Source organism: Dasypus novemcinctus, chromosome 13 (genome assembly GCF_030445035.2).
Source record: "Dasypus novemcinctus isolate mDasNov1 chromosome 13, mDasNov1.1.hap2, whole genome shotgun sequence".
Classification (NCBI taxonomy): domain Eukaryota; kingdom Metazoa; phylum Chordata; class Mammalia; order Cingulata; family Dasypodidae; genus Dasypus; species Dasypus novemcinctus.
This window is the reverse complement of record NC_080685.1, coordinates 26,375,379-26,393,736: the sequence shown is the minus strand read 5'-3', so window position 1 is coordinate 26,393,736 and position 18,358 is coordinate 26,375,379.

Below are 18,358 nucleotides of genomic sequence, written 5' to 3'. Positions count from 1 at the left end.
TCTGGAGAACTGGATAGCCATATGTAGAAGAATGAAAGAGGATTACCATCTCACACCTTATACAAAGATCAACTCAAGATGGATCAAAGACCTAAATATAAGAGCCAAGACCATAAAAACCTTAGAAAGCAGTGTAGGGAAACATCTACAGGACCTTGTAATAGGAAATGGATTTATGAATATCTCACCAAAAGCACGAGCAGCAAAAGAACTAATAGATAAATGGGACTTCCTCAAAATTAAAGCCTTTTGCACCTCAAAAGAGTTTGTCAAGACAGTAAAAAGGGAGCCCACACAGTGGGAGAAAATATTTGGCAACCATATATCTGATAAGAAACTTATAACTTGCATATATAAAGAACTCCTATATCTTGAAAATAAAAAGATAAACAACCTATTTAAAAAATGGGAAAAAGACTTAAACAGACACTTCTCCAAAGAAGAAATACAAATGGCAAAAAAGCACATGAAAAAATGTTCCAAATCTCTAGCTATCAGGGAAATGCAAATCAAAACCACAATGAGATACCATCTTACACCCATAAGATTGGCAGCTATGAAAAAAACAGAAGAATACAAGTGCTGGAGAGGATGTGAAGAAAGGGGAACACTCATCCACTGCTGGTGGGAATGCAGAAGGATCCAACCATTCTGGAGGACAGTATGGCGGTTTCTCAAAAAACTAGCCATAGATTTGCCATATGACCCAGCAATACCACTGCTGGGTATATACCCAGCAGAACTGAAAACAAGGACGCAAACCGATATATGTACACCAATGTTCATAGCAGCATTGTTCACTATCGCCAAAAGTTGGAATCAACCTAAATGCCCATCAACAGATGAGTGGATAAATAAAATGTGGTATATACACACAATGGAATACTACTCGGCTGTAAGAACAAACACACTACAAACACATGTGATAACATGGATGAATCTTGAGAACCTTATGTTGAGTGAAGCAACCCAGACATTGAAGGACAAATACTACATGACCTCAATGATTTGAAATAACCAAGCTGCCCTAGATAGCAAGAGACTGAACGATAGGCTTACAGGAAATCAGAGGGTGGAGGAAGGATGTGAGCCGATGTCTGCAGGGGTGCAATTTAAGACGAGATGGTGGTAAGTATGAACACAAAGAAGAGATAAAAGGGGGGCAAGGGGTTGCCTTTGGTTGGGGCTTTGCGGGTTTGAGGGAGGCTGGGGATGGGCGGATGGGTAACATTGCCCAAAAGTGGGGGGAGGGAGGGGTAGCATACGAACACAGGAGAGGGTCAGGTGTTGGTGGAGAGTAAAATGCCGAGAAAATCATATCAAAATATAATAAAGAGGGTTACCTGTTTAGAATGCTCAGAGGGGAGGGTCTGATGCAGGACGGGCTCCTGGGGAATGTCTAAATGCTCATTCTGCCAGAGTGGGTGACACCATGGGGTAGAAACCCAAGTAGTGAGAGTGGGGGTGGACCCACATCCTGGGGAGGACTAATGCCATCAAATAGAGGGAACTGTATCCGTCGAAAGAAAGGGTGGCTCCCAGGGCATTGGGGTAGTTGAGCAAGTTAGGCCCTGAACACTATTCCATCTATATCTGGAAGTGGCTCCTCGGGAAACAGAGGTTGGCTGTCACTGTGGGCACCGAGGTGGAAGGGAAAATGGACGTTAAATGTGTGTAACCAAGGTAAATGGGGGGTAAGAGAGGAGTTTCGTGAGAGTACACAAGGATGGATATAAAACATGTAATATTACACCATAACATATAGGAGATGACAGACTGATAATGTAAACCATAATGTAAAACATAGGATAACTAAGAATGTAAAAAACTGTGTATCCTAAAGTATGCACCATGATGTAAGCACAGATGTCACCTTGTTTGAAAGCTATTGTCTCAGACTCTGTACATCTCGTTAAGTAAATATGATGTGAATAGGGTGTAAGAGTATCGCTGTGGAAGGGAAAAGGTTTTGTGGTGGATGTATGGGAGTGCTGTATACTATATATATGCATTTCTGTGGTCTAGGGCTCCTGTGAAGAGAAGCTCAATAATTAGGGGGGGGGGGAAAGATAGGATGTAGAATTTTTTCCAAGTCAACACATATTCTTTATCTAACCTTTAAACCCATTGCTATATGCCATTTCCTAGTAAGGGACCCTGACATTATATTGGGCTTCAAATTTCAGGGAGTTCTGGATCACAGAGTGGTTCAACAAAGGCAATGGAGGAATACTGGTATGGGATACCATTGATAGGGGATATATGGCTGACAGGGAGCTGTACAGAACATATGTCCAGGGTGCATGGCAATGTTTGGATATACTCATAGTGGCAACAATTAAAAACCACAGCAGGGGGGGTACTGGGTTCCTGGCCAGTGGTGTTCTGTCGTGGTCCCTAGGGGAGCAGCAACAGTCTCCCAGGTGCAGCAGCAGGGACCGGGAGGGAGTGAGGGTTCAACAGTGAGCCCCTGACGCTAATGACTATGCTTGTGAGCTGATAAGCCTAAAATAAGAACAAGGCCTAGAGCAGCATTGTGCCTGGGAATTTCCTCCTGTCAGCCCTCATGTTACTCAAATGTGGCCAGTCTCGAAGCCAAACTCAGCATGTAAATGCAATGCCTTCCCCCCAGTGTGGGACATGACACCCGGGGATGAGCCTCCCTGGCACCGAGGGACCACTATCAACTACCAACTGATGATGCAACTGGAAAATGACCTTATACAGAAGGTTCAACATGGATCAGTGGAATATCCCTGTCTACATAAAATAACATGACTTTAAAATGCTGTTTGACCTAATGTAAGGGGGAAATGGAAAGGAGAAATGAGTTTATATGGCTACGAGTCTCTAAAAAAGAGTCTGGAGGCTGTCAGAAGGATTGCCCTTATGCACAACTGAGCAGAGTCTGAGAGACAGATAAAGCAGATACAACCCCCAGATATCGGTTCCTTCGAGGGCTAAAGAGACCCATGGGAGTTATGGTCATGGCCGATGGGGTTAACTACCAGGTCAGATGGCCCCTCTTTGGAACTGGTGTTTATGTGTGATGAATCTGGACTCAGATGGGATCTCTCTTCATAAGACTTTCATGCTAATGTGCTGAAGGTGCAGTTAGTATCAGGGTTTAAGATATATTTAGGGGATTTGAATCTCTGGACTGACAATGTGATAGGCAGGTCCTGAGCCTCAACAGACTCCAGCACCTACAATCTGACTTATTGGGCTCACCACACTCAGCTAAGATGGAGTTGAAGAAGGACAACCACCACACCATGGAGCCTAGAGTGATTACAACTGAAAGTGGGAGGATTGCATCCAGCATCCAGGTGGAATCTGAGCCTCCTCTTGACATAGAGGTGCAATGGACACAACCAATCCAATGTCCACATAGAAAAGGTGGCACTGGATTGAGAAAAGTGGACATGACGGCTGATGGGTATGGGGAAAGGCAGGAAGAGATGAGAGGTGGAGGTGTCCTTGGGACATGGAGCTGCCCTGGATGGTGCTTCAGGGGCAATCACCGGACATTGTAAATCCTCACAAGGCCCACTGGATGGAATGGGGGAGAGTATGGGCCATGATGTGGACCATTGACCATGAGGTGCAGAGGTGCCCAAAGATGTACTTGCCAAATGCAATGGATGTATCATGATGATGGGAAGGAGTGTTGCTGGGGGGGGGGAGAAGTGGGGTGGGGGTGGTAGGGTTGAATGGGACCTCATATATATATATTTTTTAATGTAATATTATTACAAAGTCAATAAAAAAAAAAAAAAGAGTATACCAACAAGAACCCTGCCCGTCAAGAAATACTAAAGGAAGTTCTGCAGGAAGAAAGAAAAAAACAGGAGAGGCAGAGTTGGAGGAGAGTGTAAAAGCAAGAAAAAAGACAAAAAGAGAAGGAAAAACAAACAAACAAAATATGACAAACACAAGTCCAAACAAAATATGGCTAACATAAATAATTCCTTGAAAGTAGTAACACTGAATGTCAATGGATTAAACTCACCTGTCAAAAGATTCAGACTGGAAGATTGGAAAGGAAATATGACCCATCTATATGCTGTCAAGAAGAAAACACATCTTAGACCCAGGGATTCATGGAGGTTGAAAGTGAATGGCTGGAAAACAATCTTACAAGCAAACAATAACCAAAAAAAGGCAAAAGTAGCTATATTAATATCAGACAAACTAGACTTTAAATGCAAAACAATTGTGAGAGACAAAGATGGATACTACATATTAGTGAAAGGGATAATCTTTGAAGAAGAACTAACAATCATAAATATTTATGCTCCTAACAAGGGTGCCTCCAAATACATAAGGCAAACACTAGAAAAAATAAGTGAAAGAATAGATGCCTCTACAATTATAGTGGGAGACTTTAATATACCACTATCAACTTTGGACAGAACATCTCGAGAGAATCACTAAAGAAACTAAAACTTTGAACAGTATATTAGAGGAGCTGGATCTAATAGACATATACAGATCATTACACCCAAATACAGCAGGATATACATTTTTCTCAAGTGCACATGGATCATTCTCCAAGATGGGCCATATGCTAGACCACAAAGAAAGTCTCAATGAATTCAGAAAGATCAAAATCATACAAAATAATATCTCTAAACACAGCAGAGTGAAGTTGGAAATCTGCAAGGGCCAGAGGCCCAGATTCCACACCAAGATATGAAAATTAAACAGCACACTCTTAGAAAAACAGTGGGTCAAAGAGGAAATCTCAAAAGAAATTAATAACTACCTTGAAACTAATGAAAATGATAATACAACATAACAAAACTATGGGATGCAGCAAAAGCAGTACTGAGAGGGAAATTTATAGCCATAAATTCATACATCCAAAAAGAAGAAAGAGCAAAAATTGAAGAACTAACTGCACATTTGGAGGAATTAGTAAAAAAACAGCAAAGCAACCCCACAGGAAGAAGAAAAAAAGAACAAAGATAAGAGCAGGACTAAATGAAATAGAAAATAAGACACACTTGAAAAGATAAACAAAACCAAGAACTGGTTCTCTGAGAAGATCAATAAAATTGACAAACTGTTAGCGAGACTAACAAAGAAAAAAAGAGAGAAGATGCAAATACACAAAATAAGAAACAAGAAAGGAGATGTCACCACTGACCCCACAGAAATAAAGACTATCTATCATAAGAGGATACTTTGAAAAACTATATTCCAACAAAAATGACAATTCAGAGGAAATGGACAAATTTCTAGCAACACATAAGCAGCCTATATTGATGAAAGAAGAAACTGATCTCAACAAACCAATCACAAGTAAAGAGATAGAATCAGTCATTAAAAACCTCCCAACTAAGAAGAGCCCAGGGACAGATGGCTTCGCAGGTGAATACTACAAAACATTCTGGAAAGAACTAACACCAATCCTGCTGAAACTCTTCCAAAAAATCAAAACAGAAGGAACATTAACTAACTCATTCCATGATGCCAACATTACCCTAATACCAAAGCCAAACAAAGACACCACAAGAAAGGAAAATTACAGACAAATTTCTCTGATGAACCTAGACGCAAAAATCCTCAACAAGGGAAATGGACTTGGCCCAGTGGTTAGGGCATCCGTCTACCACATGGGAGGTCTGTGGTTCAAACCCCAGGCCTCCTTGACCCGTGTGGAGCTGGCCCATGCGCAGTGCTGATGTGCACAAGGAGTGCCGTGCCACGCAGGGGTGTCCCCTGCATAGGGGAGCCCAATGCACAAGGAGTGCGCCCCATAAGGAGAGCTGCCCAGCACAAAAGAAAGTGCAGCCTGAGCCTGCCCAGGAATGGCGCCGCCCACACTTCCCGTGCCGCTGACGACAACAGAAGCGGACAAAGAAACAAGACGCAGCAAAAAGACACCAAGAACAGACAACCAGGGGGGGAGGGGAAATTAAATAAATAAATTAATTAATTAATTAAAAAAAAAGAAAGTGCAGCCTGCCCAGGAATGGCACCACCCACGCTTCCCGTGCCGCTGACGACAACAGAAGCAGACAAAGAAACAAGATGCAGCAAATAGACACAGAGAACAGACAACCGGGGCAGGGTAGGGGGGGGGATTAAATAAATAAATAAATCTTTAAAAAAAAAATCCTCAACAAAATACTTGCTAACTGTATTCAACAACACATTAAACAAATTATACACCATGACCAAGTGGGATTCATCCCGGGTATGCAAGGATGGTTCAATATAAGAAAATCAATCAATGTAATACACCATATAAACAGATTGAAGGGGAAAAAATCACATGACTATATCTATAGATACAGAAAAAGCATTTGACAAAATACAGCAACCTTTCTTGATAAAAACACTGCAAAGATTGGAATACAAGGAAATTTTCTGAACATGATATAGAGTATATATGAAAAAACCCACAGCCAACATCGTTTACAATGGTGAAATCCTAGTATCTTTCCCTCTAAGATCAGGAACAAGACAAGGATGCCCACTATCACCTCTTCTATTTAACATTGTCTTAGAAGTACTTGCTCCAGCACTGAGGCAAGAACCAGATATAAAAGGCATTCAAATTGGAAAGGAAGAAGTCAAAATTTCATTATTTGCAGATGACATGATCCAATACATAGAAAACCCTGAGAGGTCTACAACAAAGCTTCTAGAACCCATAAATGAGTTTAGTAAAGTCACAGGTTATAAGATCAATGCACAACAATCAATAGCATTTCTGTACATCAATAATGAGCAACCTCAGGAAGAAATCAAGAAACAAATACCATTTACAATAGTAAATAAAAAAACAAAACCTAGGAATAAATTTAACTAAAGATGTAAAAAATTTATACACAGAGAACTACACAACACTGTTCAAGGAAATCAAAGAAGACCTAAATAAATGGAAGAATATTCCCTGTTCATGGATAGGAAGACTAAATAATATTAAGATGTCTATCCTACCAAAACATATACACATTCAATGCAATCCCAATAAAAATCAACACAGCATTCTTTAAGGAACTAGAAAAACTAGCTATGAAATTTATCTGGAAAGGAGAGAGGCCCCAAATAGCCAAAGACATATTGAAAAAGAAAAACGAAATTGGAGGAATCACACTACCTGACTTCAAAACATACTACAAAGCTACAGTAGTGAAAACAGCATGCTATTGGCACAAAGAGAGACACACAGACCAATGTAACCCAATTGAGAGTTCTGATATAGATCCTCATATATATACTCATGTAATATTCGATAAAGTCACCAAACCCTCTCAACTGGGAGAGAATGGCCTAGTCAACAAATGGTGCCTGGAGAACTGGATATCCACATGTAAAAGAATGAAAGAGGACTACCATCTTACACCTTACACAAAAATCAAATCAAGATGGATGAAAGACCTAAATATAAGAGCCAAGACCATAAAGACTTTGGAAAGCAGTGTAGGGAAGCATATACAAGATCTTGTAATAGGAAATGACTTCATGAACTTCACACCCAAAGCACAAGCAGCAAAAGAACAAATAGATAAATGGGAACTTTCTCAAAATTAAAGCCTTCTACACCTTAAAGGAGTTTGTCAAGAAAGTGAAAAGAGAAAACTGTATATCCTAAAGTATGGACCACATTGTAAGCACAGATGTCACCTTGTTTGAAAGCTATTGTTTCAGAGTCTGTACATCAGTTTCAGGAAATATGATATGAATAAGTTAAAAGATTATTGCTGTGGAAGGGAAAAGGTTTTATGGTGGATGTGTGGGAGTACTGTATATTGTATATATGAATTACTGTGATCTAAGACTCTTGTGAAGAGAAGCTCAATAATTAGAAAAAAGAAAAGAAAAAGATAGGATGTAGAAATTTTTCCAAATCAATATATACTCTAGATCTAACCATTAAACTCATCACTATATTCCATTTTACTAGTAAGGGAAACTGACATTATATTGGGATTCACTTAACAGGAAGTTTTGGATCACAGAGTGGTTCAACAATGGCGGTGGAGGAATACTGGTATGGGATGTTATTGACAGGCTATATATGGTTGACAGGGAGTTATACAGGGCATATGTCCAGGGTGCATGGTAATGTTTAGATATACTCATAGTGGAAACAATTAAAAACAACAGCTGAGGGGGTACTGGGTTCCTGGCCAGGGGGGCTCTGTCGTGGCCCCTAGGGGGGCAACGACAGTCTGCCAGGTGCAACGGTAAGAACCAGGAAGGAATGAGGGTCCAACAGTGGGCTCCTGATACTAATGGCTATGCTTGTGAGCCTATACACCTGAAATAAGAACAAAGCCTAGAGCAGCATTGTGCCTGGGAGTTTCCTCCTGACAGCCTTCATGTTACTCAAATGTGGCCGCTCTCAAAGCCAAACTCAGCATGTAGATGCAGTGCATTCCCCCCAGCGTGGGACATGACACCTGGGGATGAGCCTCCCTGGCACCAAGGGATCACTACCAAATACCAGCTGAAGATGCAACTAGAAAATGACCTTGAATTAAAGGTTCAACACGGATCAGCAGAATATCCCTATCTACATATAATAACATGACTTCAAAATGCTGTTTGACCTAATGTAAGGGGGAAATGGAAAGGAGAAATGAGTTTATATGGCTACGAGTCTCTAAAAAAGAGTCTGGAGGCTGTCAGAAGGATTGCCCTTATGCACAACTGAGCAGAGTCTAAGAGACAGATAAAGTAGATACAACCCCAGGTATTGGTTCTTTTGAGGGATAAAGAGACCCACGGGTTCTATGGTCATGGCAGATGGGGTTTGTTGCTGCCTCCCTTCACCCCTCCTCCTAGCCTTTGTTATCTCCCTTTTCCAGCCGTTGCTATCCTTCCCGCCAGTCCCGTCCACTTAGCCAACTCATAATCTGCCCCCTTTCTTAATCACCGCCTACTTCATAGCTGCCTGCACAGTTCCGCCTATCCACTACCGCCCCGTAGTTTACCCGCCCCAATTCCTACCCCTCCCTTGACCCGACCTTATATAATCAAGTGTGTTTCCGCAATAAAGTAGACTAGCTCATTCTCACAGGCTGTCTCTGTGGTTTTTACCGCGCGTCCCCCACGCCTGGAGAACCTAGGCCTACGCGCTGGCCTAGGGGCTCACCGCCGAGCCGTGGAAGCCCGCCCGGTCCTCGTGGGTTGCTAACTTAGAATAGCAGCCCACAGCAGGGGTTGCTAACTTAGAATAGCAGCCCACAGCAGGGGTTGCTAACTTGGAATAGCAGCTCACAGCTGGGGGCTCGTCCAGGATCCTTTCCTTCCACCGCCCTCCGGCCCCTCTCTGCTGCTGCTGCTGCTGTCTACTGGCGACCATTTCAGCTCTCCAGGTAGGGACCCCATCGCCGTCTTTTCTTCTCCCACTATGGGCACCTCTCTCTCCTCACACCATACCCCTCAGGTTCGGCTTTTAGCCGCCCTGCTTGATACCAATGGAGTCCGCGTTTCCCTGAAACAGCTCCAAAAATACTGGGACCTGCTACTCCCTTTTAATCCGTGGCTTGCCACCTGCCAGCTCTGGAGCCCAGACACATACTCTCGACTCATAGATCGAGTCACCTCCGCCATAGAGCATGAAAAGCGGTCTTTTCCGCACGGCCTGCTGCCTGCTCTAGTAGCCATACGCGCCTGTCTCCTTGGTGCGCCGTCAGAAGCTATCCGAGACAAATCGGTTAAGCAACCCAATGACTATGAGCCCGATGATCCTGGTGACACAAATACTCTGTCTGACCAGCTCGCCGCCGCTCTCGAGCGCGAACCTCCCCGCCCGCACTCCCCACGGCCCGCAGAAGCCGCTTCAGTAGCTCCTCAAAATAGCGGACTTTCTCCTTCTTCTTCCACCTCTGCCCAAAATGGCGCACTTCCGGCTTCTTCTTCACCTATGTCTGAGCCCGCCGGCGAGAACAAAGGCGCTTCCTCTCACCTTTACCCGCCCCTCCCTGTCTCGTCATCTTCCGGCCCTGCCCCGGAAATAATGCAGTCGCCATCTTGGCCGGCTCCCGGAAATAACGTGACTTCGCCGCCATCTTGGCCGGCTCCCGAAAATGACGTGACTTCGCCGCCATCTTGGCCGGCGCCCAACAATGACGTAACTACACCGCCATCTTGGCAGGCGCCTAAAAGTGACGTCGCCACTCCGCCATCTTGTCCAGCGCCCAAAAATATCCCGCCGCCAGTTTGTTGCCGCCTTGACGCTGCTAAGCCATCATTCTCTCATCTGTTTCCCGCTACCGTTCATCCCTCGCCACCACCGTATGGCAGCAGCTCCCCACCTGCTTCTAGCGAAGCACATTCTCCCGCCCCCCAGCTATACCCGCTCAACCCGCTGCCCACGCAGCAACGCCCTCAAACTTGGCTTCCCTTCACAGTAGAAGAAGTTAAAACTCTTCGTAAAGCCGTTAAAGAAGACGGCATTGATAGCCCATATGTTCGACAACTAATAGAAGAGTTGGGGGTTCAGCTTGTTCTTCCTTATGATTGGATTTCTCTAGCCCGTTCCATCCTTCAGCCAGGCCAGTTCCTTGAATGGCGCGCTCACTACCAAGTAGCTGTTGATCAACAAGTAGTGGAAAATGTTCGAGCCGGTGTACAAGATCCAGCTGATGCCTACACAGGAGTTAACAACTATGCTGACCCTTGTTCCTATGTAAACATGGACCCAGGGTTTTGGCACCGAGTGAAAGTTCTCATTCAGCGGTCATTCTCTTTAATTTCCACCAAACAATCCACCAAGTTCGCGCAAATGCTTCAAGACTCACAAGAAACCTTTCCGGCATTTGTCGCCCGCATTATCGAAGCATGCCAACGTAAAATTACTAACGAAGATGCTCAGTTTGCGTTAGCAAAAGAACTCATTCTCGATGGGTGCCTCGCGCCCTTCTGAGCTGTCATCCTTCCTATCCGCGACAAGCCAATGCACAAATGGGTCCTAGCTTGTCGAGACATTGACCCACAGACTAAAGCACTTACTGCTGCCTTCGCTTCCGCCATGGCTGTCTCATCTGCCTCCACTTCTGCCTGCTTCCGATGCGGTCAGCCCGGTCATTTTGTTCGCGAGTGCCCTCAACCGGCAGCTTCCCGCCCTGCCGTAGCACTGCACAGACCAAGAGGCCCCCCCACACCATGCCCGCGCTGTGGCAAGGGGTATCACTGGGCCCGCGATTGCCGCTCATCGCAACGTATCTCCCAGCCTTTAAACTTCCAGTGGGGCAGGCCTCAGCCCCTCCCCCAAGAGGCCCTCCAGAGAGCTCCAAAACCTTAATGTGGACAATGCCTATCAAACGTCACCAAAAACCTTCCTTAGAGCTTAAAATAGACGGACAATGGCTTAAAGGGCTCTTAGACTCTGGTGCTGAAATCTCTTGTATTCCCTTTGAAATCGCCGCCTTCAATCATTGGCCCCTCGAAACTGGCCCTCAAGTCATCGGCGCCACGGGAGCTGCTACTTCTTGGAAAACATCTCAGCCTATGCATTGGAGTGACCGAGAGGGTAACGAAGGCCAAATTCGTCCACTCGTCCTTTCTTCAGTCCAAACCATCCTGTGGGGAAGAGATGTACTCAGCCAGCTAAAAGCTCGAATCACCACAGAAGCCTTCTTAGCTGCGCCGCCCCCCCCCTTATAGGGGCCACTGCTCCTGTTTCAAAACCTGACCCTATCCCTCTGGAATGGGACACAGAGGAGCCCATCTGGGTCGAGCAGTGGCCCTTGCCAACTCATAAACTGCAAGCTCTCTCTGCCCTCGTCGAAGAACAGCTACAAGCAGGGCATATTGAGCCGTCTACCAGTCCCTACAATTCGCCAGTCTTCGTCATCAATAAAAAGAACACAAGCAAGTTCCGCCTCCTTCATGACCTTCGAGAAATTAACAAACATATTAAGCCAATGGGATCACCTCAGCCTGGCTGCCTGCATCCCACTGCAGTCCCTCAGCATTTTTATGCAGCCACCATTGACATCAAAGATTGCTTTTTCTCCATTCCTCTTCACCCGCGAGACTGTCCACAGTTTGCGTTTACAGTCCCACGTACCAACAATCAAGGAGCAGCACTCCGATTCCAATGGCGAGTACTACCACAAGGCATGCGGAACAGTCCAACTATATGTCAGCTCTATGTCAATCATGCCATTGAGCCGCTACGCTCTAAGTTCCATCCAGAGCACACATACATCATCCACTATATGGATGACCTCCTTTTAGCAGCAAGTTCTAACACACTTCTCAATGATTTACTCTCTGCAGTTATGACGAACCTTTCAAGTCTTGGATTAATAGTGTAACCTGACAAGGTCAACCCCCAGCCACCTTTCCAGTTCTTAGGCTTTCATTTTCATCAATATATTCGGCCCACCAGCCCGCAAATCCATGTTTCTGATCACATGACGCTGACTGAGCTCCAGCGGCTTTGCGGACAAATCAATTGGCTTCGATCAGCACTCCCCATCACAACGGCGCAAATGCAACCCCTTTTCGAGCTCCTGCAGACTAAGTGCAGTCCATCCGCTGCAGTCGTTCACCCCATCACCATCACCCCAGCTGCCAAAGAAGCCATCCAACAAGTAAATGCTGCACTCCAGCAATGCCGCCTAGAGTGATTCTCTCCCGATCTCCCAATCCTTGCCTTAGTTTTGCCAACACCAGTCACCCCAATGGGTCTCCTATGGCAAGATGGTCCTCTTCTTTTTCTACACACGTCAAAAAGTAAACTCCCAAAAATCTGCCCATTTACAAGGGCTTGGATCACATTAGCCACGGACTTAGTACTTCTCTCCATACAGACGTACGGCGTCCCGCCACACACCATTGTTTGGCCCTTTGATGCAAAAGAAGTTACTTCCCTTATCATGAATAATGCTCAAATGCAGAGCCTAATAGAGTTCTTTCATGGCTCCTTCGACAACCACTATCCTCATCATCCACTGCTGCAAGGTGTATCTCAATTAGCATTTTTCAACCCGTTCCGTCCGCTGCCCGCAAGAAAGCCAATCCCCTTTGCCATCACTGCTTTCACTGATGCCTCAGAAAGGGGCTTCGCTGCTGTCATATATGTGCCAGGAAAGCTTGAGCCATGACAGTTGATGTTTGCCAATCACCTTTCTGTTCAAGTGGGTGAACTCTTAGCTGTCGCTGCAGTCCTCAATCTTTACCCAGACCAGCCTCTCAACATCTTTACAGACAGCTTGTACACCTTACAGGTATGTCGCAGCCTCCCACTTGCTACCTTTCTACCCAGTGACTCATCTATAGACCAAGCACTCGCCTTTGTACAGCGACTGCTTGAAGAAAGGCAACAACCCTGGTTCATCGCTCATATCAGAAGTCACTCTGGCCTGCCAGGACCACTGACTCAAGGAAATGCCCTTGCTGACGCCTTAGCGTCCGGCCGCCATGTATACCCAGCTGCCATTCGAGAAGATTCCATTGACAAAACAAGACTAGGAGACTTCGTCAACCAAGCCAAACTTTTACACTCTCAATTCCACTTCTCTGCGCGATCTATCCAGAGGCTCTTTCCAGACCTCCCCATCAAAACATGCAAACATCTTGTGCGTTCCTGCCGAACATGCGCACCTCTGCTACCCCTTGTACCCTTGCAGCCCCGCGGAGCTAATCCCCGTGGCCTGCGGCCTAACTCCCGCTGGCAGCTAGACGTCACCCATGTTAGTGCTTTTGGGCGCCTTAAATATCTTCATGTTGCAGTTGATACCTTTTCGCACCTATGCTACGCCGTGCCCCTCACAGGAGAGAGTGCCAAACATTGCATCAAAGCGCTTCGGCAAGCCATTCTATTCATGGGAATTCCCTGGGATCTCAAAACCGACAATGGACCAGCCTATCGCAGTGCCACCTTTGCCAGCTTTGTGCAGATGTACCACATCACACACCATTTCGGCATCCCCTACAACCCGCAAGGGCAAGGAATTATTGAGCGTACTCACCAGCAGCTCAAGCTACTCATTCAAAAAGAAAAAGCTTCCTCTCCCCACAAGGCCCCTGCCGACGTCATTACTGCCTGCCTTATCCATCACAATCTCCTGACCTTCGATGACAAAGGACTCTCCCCAACCCATAAACATTGGGGACCCATGTGGCAACCTTCGCAAGTTCCCCTTGTTCATTGGAAAGACCCTGCCACAAACCTTTGGCAAGATCCAGCTCCCTTGCTAGCACAGGGGAGAGGTTTTGCTTGTGTCTTCCCAGACTCCGAGCCACAGCCGCTCTGGGTTCCTGGGCGCTACATCCGGCCTGCCACCGACCCCAAAGTTCCACCGAATGATGAACACACTATGCCCTCCGTAAGAAACAACATTGACTGCGGAGGCCCAGATGTCGCCCCATTCGCTCAAATCCAGCACCAACCAGCCCCTCCCTGAAATGTTTACATTAGATAAGTGCTCTCTCCGAGTTTCCTTCTGCTGATTGTCCCTCCCCTATGAGGGCTCTCTTCTCCTTTCTTTGTCTTTACAGATTCCCCAAAAGGACTCACCTCTGCACAGTCTACAAGAAGAGCCTTATTGCCGCCTCTACAACCTGCTGCTGACAAGTGCCTAACCTCCACCGAAATGTGCCTCACAATTTATCAGAGAAAAACTCTCAGTGCAGATGCTCTTCCCACTCCCCTCGCACCCTCACCCACTTTTATACTTCTTTTTTATAGTCTTCATTTTTTTAACAATCTTTTCAGCTGTCTGTCTCGCAGCCACAGCCCCGACAGATTGGAACCTTCGTCAACGCCTTCTCCTCGCTGTCGCCTGGATGCTTCTGATTGGCATCTTCACCTCCCTTGTTGTCCTCCTCCCATGACTACTATGCGCCCCCAAGTACATTCATCTGAGCCTGCTACTCCAACACCGTCGCCCATGGGGACCACACCAGCTCTCTCTCGCCGCGAATGACGTCGACAACGCTTCTTTGCCCGCCGCCTAAGCCGTCTTTCTCTTGAAGATGATGACCCCATCGAGCGCCAAGTTCTCCAGCTCCTCCGACAGGTCCGCTCTGTTCACACCCCCGCCTCCTGTTCCCCTACCCTTCCCTACCTCATCCATCTCCTCATTCTCATGTCTCTAGCCTCCTCTGCCCAAAGCTCCTCATCCCATCAGCCATTCAACTGGACCTTGCAGACATTCCCGGAAAAACGCATTCTCGCTTATAATGTTACTAGTGTCGCTCCCTCCTTTCTCACACACGTCTGCCCTCTTGCTGGAATTTCCTTCTGTCCCGAATGCCAAATAAGCAACATCAGAAAAGCGAAAGTAGGCCACCACTCCTCCTCATCCTGTCGAGGCGGGAATACAGCATGCCTGCTTTCTCGAAACAACCGTCTCCTTGGCCCTCAATTCAACCCTGTGTCTGGTTTTTACATCTGTCCTGCTAGTGCTCGAGGTTGTCATGACCCATCACACTTCTACTGCCCCTCTTGGGGATGTGTGACCATGGCCCATGGATGGTCCGGCGCCCCCAACAGAGACCCGTATCTCTCTCTCCAAGTAGCCAACAATTCCCGTTGGGACTTCATTTGGCTGACAGGAAAAAACCCAAACGACGATACATGGCTGGCCGCTCGCCCCTATGGACTCCGGTTGTATATGAGCAACTATGATCGTGGCGTTTTGTTTGAAATCCAAAAGCGTGTTGTCTCCACCCCACCCTCTGCTATTGGTCCCAACCACATCCTTAACCCTCCTCCCTCACCCACTGTTCACCTTCTTCCGTCCTCATCTACCCCCCTCAAAATCTCTTCCACCTCGGCCGCCGTCGTCCCTTCTACAAGCCCCACTTCCCCCCCCCCCCCCCGCTTCAGGTATACAACCACATCCTCTCATCCCCTCTAGTCCCTACTTCAAACTCCTAAACGCCTCCTATTCCTCTCTCAACGCCTCCCACCCCAACCTCACTCGCTCTTGCTGGTTGTGTCTTTCCCCCAGCCTCCCCCTCTATGATCCACTTGCTATCCCTTCACCACTCTTTACTTCCTCCACCGACGATTCCCCCTCTTCCTGCAATTGGAATCAATCTACTCATGTCCCACTCACTTTTACGCACATCTCTTCCAAAGGTTTATGCATTCACCCCCGTTCTTCCCACACTCCTAGCCTTACTGCCTGTACCAACTATACCTCCCCAAACATCTCTGCCAAATACTTAGTTCCCCTAAACACCACCCAATGGCTCTGCTCTTCCACCGGACTTACCCCATGCTTATCTGTTGCCACACTTAACAAGACCAAAGAAACGTGTGCTCTCATCCTCCTCACGCCTCGAGTCATCTATCACACTCCTCTACATTTCTTTGAAGCCTTTGACCACACTCAAGAAGCTATTTACCTCCACAAACGCGAACCTATTACTGCTGTACTCACTGTCACTTCCCTCCTAGCTACAGCTGGAGCTGCCACTGGTGTTGCAGCCCTAGCCACACAAGCCTCCGCCCTCCAAAACCTCAGACAAGCAGTAGACTCTGATATCATCTACCTCCGAGATGCAGTCAAATATCTTAAAGACTCCCTCAATTCCCTTTCAGAAGTTGTCCTGCAAAACCGCTGAGGCCTTGACCTCCTCCTCCTCAAAGAAGGTGGCCTATGTGCAGCTCTGGGAGAAGAATGCCATGTCTATGCCAACTATACCAGTTTAGTAGACTCCAGCTTAAAAGAACTTGAAAAAGGTCTCAACCAACGCCGACTTGAACGAGCCCAAACTGCTGGTTCCTGGGGCTTCCTGCAGCCCCTCCTCCCCTATCTCCTCCCGCTAATAACCCCAGTTCTGCTCATCATCCTAGGTCTCACCGTTGGTCCTTGGGCCATTCGACGAATCATCCGCCTTGCCAAAGATCACGCTGACAGTGTATTTTCCTCGTTTGTTCAAATCCATTACCACCGTCTTGCTACCTCTGATCTCGCTCCTCAATCTCGCCCTTGTCCTCGCCCCCCTTCCCACCGTACTTCCCGCCTGTGAAGCTGCTTGCTGTGAAACTCCCTGACCTTAGCCGCCGGCACGGGTTTGTTTCCCTCGGCGTAAAGGGCTTGGGTGCACCCTCCGCCCCCCTTTATTGCTATACGTCTGAGAGTCCTTCGCGGTTAAGCCAGCCACAGCGCTATCCACCCCAAAAAAGCGTGCGCAACATCATGTTAGATATTTCGTCTAGCACCGGCATGCACCGACCCTAAGGGCTATGCATACATTCTGGCCAAATGATATGTCATTTGCCCATCGCCAGTCGATCCTACCCCCTTTTTTCTCTCACCCTCCACAGCCCATCCCCCTACTCTCTCACGCCCTTTTTTTTAATAAAACAAAAGGAGCAATTGTTGCTGCCTCCCTTCACCCCTCCTCCTAGCCTTTGTTATCTCCCTTTTCCAGCCGTTGCTATCCTTCCCGCCAGTCCCGTCCACTTAGCCAACTCATAATCTGCCCCCTTTCTTAATCACCGCCTACTTCATAGCTGCCTGCACAGTTCCGCCTATCCACTACCGCCCCGTAGTTTACCCGCCCCAATTCCTACCCCTCCCTTGACCCGACCTTATATAATCAAGTGTGTTTCCGCAATAAAGTAGACTAGCTCATTCTCACAGGCTGTCTCCGTGGTTTTTACCGCGCGTCCCCCACGCCTGGAGAACCTAGGCCTACGCGCTGGCCTAGGGGCTCACCACCGAGCCGTGGAAGCCCGCCCGGTCCTCGTAGGTTGCTAACTTAGAATAGCAGCCCACAGCAGGGGTTGCTAACTTAGAATAGCAGCCCACAGCAGGGGTTGCTAACTTGGAATAGCAGCTCACAGGGTTCACTGCCATATCAGATGGCCCTTCTTTGGAGCTGGTGTTTCTGCGTGATGGACTTGGACTCAGATGGGATCTCTTTTCACAAGCCTTTCATGCTACTTTACTGGAATTGTAGTTGGTGCTGGGGTTTAAGATATATTTAGGGGATTTGAATCTCTGGACTGACAATATGATAACCAGGCCCTGAGCCTCAACAGACTTCAGCTCCTACACTCTGGTTTATAGGACTTACCCCACTCAGCTAACATGGAGTTGAAGAAGGTCAACCACCACACAATGGAGCCTAGAGTGCCTACAACTGAAAGCAGGTGGATTGCATCCAGTATCCATGTGGAATCTAAGCCCCCACTTGACATAGATGTGCAATGAACACAACCAATCCAATGTCCACAGAGAAAATGTGGCATTGGTGTGGGAAGGGTGGCCATGGTGGTTGCTGGGTGCGGGGAATGGGAGGAAGAGATGAGATGGGGAGGCGTTTTCGGGACATGGGGTTGTCCTGGGTGGTGCTTCACGGACAACTACGGGACATTGTAGATCCCCCCAGGGCCCACTGGATGGAACGTGGGAGAGTGTGG